Below are 4,944 nucleotides of genomic sequence, written 5' to 3'. Positions count from 1 at the left end.
TCGCATGCATCACACACACACACACACACACACACACACACACACACACACACACACACACACACACACACACAATGTAATCTTTTTTTTTAAATTTAAACTAAAATGTTTCCTTTCTTAAGCTGCTTCTTGTCAGGTGTTTTGTTACAGCAAGGAGAAAAGTAACCGAATACAGAGCTGCCGGGAAGACCCCACAGAAACACCTTAAGGCAGGAGGGTGTGATTTGGCTCATGATTCTGCCCTTCCTGGTGAGCAAGGCACAGCTGAGTGGCCCCATCCAAGGAACACAATGGAGTGTGAAGTGGACCTGTAGACCTACTCCCACTAGGCAAGCTCCGCCTCCTGGAAGAGCCACAGCTTTCAAAACAGCGCCCCAAGCTGGAGACTGAGTGCTTATACATGAGCCTGCGGGGTAAATTTTATATTCAAATCCTAACACACACACACCCCCCATCTCCAAAGCCTCACAACTATGCTGTACTGAAAAATATTTTTAGGTCAACCCCGAGTCTCCCAAAATCTTCAGAGTTCCAACACTGTTCAAAGTGTCTTCTGAAACTCAAAGCAATCTCTGTAAGCACCATAAAGTAAAAAAAAAAAAAAGAGGAAACATCAGAGTTCCCTTATCCAGTGTCTCAGAAGAGTTCCTGTCCCAGTCGAGAGGATTAGGAAGACAGGAAAGAACGAGCAAGCACAAGACCAAAGCCCAGAAGATCAAATCCTGCAACTTCATGTCCGGCACTCAGGGCTCAGCAGCATCACCTGGGCTCCAACAGTCTTGGGCAGCCTGTGGCCTGCATTTATAACCTTCCTCAGCAGGCACCCCAGTTTGCTAGCGTGTCCAACATCCTAGACTCTTAAATGAAATTTAGGCTTTACCTTCACTGCTCTTCCCATCAGACAAATGAAGGAGATCTGACTAGACTGCATGTTGCCCATTCTCACAGGCTTTCTTCTCCCTAGAATCTTGGTACAAACCCCCACGAACCCGTAACTCTTACATCCTACTTGGCTGATACCAGGTACTGCTGCTCACTCAAGAAGTGCCACCTCTCCTGTGACCTCGGGTGCACTGGACTCCAGTGCTTGCATGGTAAGCCGGGAAAGATGCTGCCCTATGTGGCCGCTTTCCAGCCGGGCATCCTGGAGACGTTCTATCCCAGCATCTTTCCACTGAAATGTTCTCAAATGAGTTTACATTTCCACACCCTGTGGCCCGAAGGCACCTTTCTTTGTGTCCCGAAGAATGTGGCTTCTGTTTAGTGCACTCATCTCTTTAACAATTGCAAAGGATTCGTCTGCACTCACCTTGAGCCAGTTGTAAATGTGCTTATGTGCCTTCCTTCACTAACTTATGCGTATCTTTCTGCTCTGATCTCCAGCCTGCCCCTGCCAGATTCTCACTGTAAATCTGACTGAAAGCAATGTGCGATAACAATACCACAGCCCCGTTACAATGTCTTGAAAGTTCTTTTTCCAAATAAATTAACCCGTTGCTTTTTAACTCAGCTTCACTCAGATTTTTTCAGGGGCAAACAGCCAGACGTTTTCATCTACAGAATGTAACACAAATGGCCCTTTGTTTCCTGACAGAATTCCTGCCCCCACTCAAAGCCTTAGGAGCAATCTTTATGGCCTGCACTTCTATCAGCGGTCTGGTCTTCTGAATCCCCCCTGCAGTTTCCATCAAGCTCTGTTTATAGCATTCTAGAGCCTCCTAGTCCACCTCTCCAAACCCTTTACATTCCCTCCATAAACCCGTTTGAAAAGCTTGTTTGGAGCTCTAAAAGGGCTAAGGAAATCACAGCAATGGCCCCACCTCACTGGGAACCAATTTTCTGTATTACTATTCTTACCACTGGGATGAAATATCTCGTCGAAATAGCTTCAGGGAGGAAACGATTATTTCAGTGCATGATCTCAGAGGTGTTTCAGTTTGTCATAGTGGGGAAGAAGAGGAGGAGAATTCACCCATGGTGGCTGGCGTGTCCGTCTTCAAATGGCAGCAGGGAGAGCAGTTCAGAGCCGGAAGCTGGTATAGCCTTCAAAGACCCACCCCTAGAGAATGACGTCCACCAGGCCAGTCCCGCCTCCTAAGGCCCCACGGCCTTCCCAGCAGTGCCACACATTTGGGACTAAACATTCACAACCCAATGATGGGCTGCAGAGGGGGACATTTAGATTTAAACAATGAAAGTTGTTGCTATGACAATGCTGGAAAGGAAAATTTAGGGAGGAAAGGTCTGTTTTGGCTCGCAGTTCCGGAGGATTTCAGTCCATCTCACAGGGGAGGGGATGATGATATTTCAGTTCCTGGCAGAAGGACTCTGTGGGGGAGCCTGTTCTCATCTCAACAGACCAAGAGGCAGAAATCCAGGAAGGACCCAGGAGGGTTGGGTATAACCTTCAAAGGCCCACCCCTTGTCACCTACTTCTATCAGCTACATTATCCCTTTCGATGCTTCCACAGACTCCCCAAATGGCACCAGCAGTTCAGGAACACATGTTCAAACCTTGGGTCTGTGAGAGACATTTAAAACCCTAACCATAATAGGGGTGGAACTCAGGCGTCAGCTGGAGGGGGGGGTCTGCCCCCACCACCTTATACTGACCTCAGGAAGCCCTGGGCCGAGGTCATCTTCTGATGCTGGGGCCCTAACCAGTTTGCTTTCAATGAATACTTTTCTGAGTTCTTCTTTTGTTGTCTTTGTTGTTTCCAGGATGTCTAATTGGACTTCTCAGGGAGAAGCAGGGAAGGACAAATGTAAAATGTCTAATGTAAACAGAAAATCACAGTTAGTTATGATTAAGAAGCAGTAGAACAACTCTTTCTTATGAATATAGTAAAGAAGACAATTCCAGCATGACGCCTGTGTCCTTCCCAGAGTTGTGGGGAGGTCTGGGCATCCTGGAGCCCCGAAAGGAAGGGAAGTACCCCTGTTTTCCTGGTGGGCTGGCCCTACCTGTGGCGTTGCTGTGAGGTTCTGTAGTGACTTGTTCTTCCCTGGGTCCCGCATGGGAGGCACCGGACTCAGTAGGACCTGGCCGCCGCCTCCTCCTCCTCCTCCTCCTCCTCCTCCTCCTCCTCCTCCTCCTCCTCCTTCTCCTCCTCCTTCTCCTCCTCCTCCTTCTTTTTTTCCAAATGTGCTGTCTAAGTCTCTCAGCTGTAATCCACGGAGTGCATTTTGTTCCTCTCAAGTAATCCCTGTTTTCATTAAGTCCCAAATGAAGTTCGATCAGCATCGCTGAGTGCGAAGACTCGGGCTCATCGGCAGTCACTGGTGCGTGCTTCCAATGCACCCTGCATCCTATTGCTCTCTTCGGAGACATTTCCCTTTAATGGGCCAGGAAACTCCCAAGTGGGGATCCTTGATTAAAATCTCTCCTGATGGAGTGTGAAGAAACCTGCAAAACAGTCAGGTAGCCAAGTGAAGTCTGCCTGCCTCCCTCCCTCCCTCCCTTCCTCCCTCCCTCCCTCCTTCCCTCCCTTCCTCCTTTCCTCCCTTCCTTTCTTTTGATAGCTAGAAGCCTGGTAGTGAGTGGTTCAGAATCAAACAGAGGTCTGCGACACCCTTGGGACTTAGGCTCCTATGACTCCCTGTCTAATGAATGATTTTTGTCCTCACACTTGAAAAGCAGCACCCCCACCTGCAGAACCCAGGGTACGCTTAGGCAGAGAAAGGAGAGAGGGGAGATGAAGGAAGCAGCAGAGAGGAAGAAGAGCATCCTCCCAGAACATCCCCCCCAACACCCCCACACACACATCTGGCAAATTTTACTTTTCATTAGCCAAGAAGGACACATTTTCCCAGGGCAGAATGCATAGCCAAATGGAAATGCTTCCCTGAAGGAAAGCTCCAGGGGCTACGGCAAGAGACAAGCTGAAGAGCTCCTGCAGCTGACCTTGACAGCAGCCCCTGGAGCACAATGACTCAGTCTTGACTCTTCATGGGCACAGTTGTTCAGACTCCCGCTGGCCATGGTGGCTCATGGTTCAGGCTTGGGCATGCTGGCCCATGTCTTTAAATTCCTGCACTTGGAAGCGAGAGGCAGGTGGATCTCCACGGGTTTGAGGCCAACTTAATCTGCACAGCTAGTGTCATGCCAGCCATGGCTACATAAGGAAACCTTGTCTAAAAAACAAAACAAAACACTGCATGGTCTGGGGACAGCAGTGTTGCTAAGAAATGGAGCGCTAATAAGATCTTCAGGAGATCGTGTGCGTACTACTAAGATGGTGGCCCATCTTAGAGGAGGGGATGTCCTGGGAGATCAAGATGGAGGCTTGAAGATTAAAGACTGACCACCTTGGGGGTGGCTGTCCTGCTCTTTAGGAGGCCACACTAATTCTGAGGGTTGGTAGAATCCTGCTAGAACCGGCCTTCATTGAGCAGCATGGTGAGGCCATGAGGGTGTGAGAAGTACAGACAGGTTTACACAGGATTAGTGCAGGGTTGGGGTATAGACAGTAGGGTGGGGTGCAGGCAGTTGGTATAGACAGTAGGGTGTTGATCGTAGAGTGGAGGTGTTTGATGTAAGCAGTGCAGATGTGGGGTGCAGGCCTTTGGTTAGGTAGTATATAGATGATGGGGTGCAGGGGCTAGAAAGTATGGAATAGTGAGATGACAGAATACTAGTGTTTGGTGGGAACAGCAGGGTACAGATTGTGGGACACGGGTGTCCCTCACTGTCCCTGTGCAGGGGTTCAGAGGCCTCTGTGGACATCCATAGGAGATAACAACTGTCTGGGCCTCCCAAGTCACGGCCCTGCCTGTGGCAGGCCTGTGGTCTGGGTCCTCTCCCTCTCTCCCAGGGTTTTGGTGCTTCAAACATGTCCTGACATTTCTGTAGTTGAGCCTTGGAGGCTCGGGGGCTCTCCAGAGCTCTGAAGGAAGTCATTTGCTGCAGCCATCACTGCTCTGAAATGCTCATCTTCAGGACCT

This window comes from Peromyscus californicus, unplaced genomic scaffold (genome assembly GCF_007827085.1).
Source record: "Peromyscus californicus insignis strain IS unplaced genomic scaffold, ASM782708v3 Scaffold_4__1_contigs__length_199733344, whole genome shotgun sequence".
NCBI classification, from domain to species: domain Eukaryota; kingdom Metazoa; phylum Chordata; class Mammalia; order Rodentia; family Cricetidae; genus Peromyscus; species Peromyscus californicus.
This window is presented reverse-complemented; position numbering follows the sequence as displayed.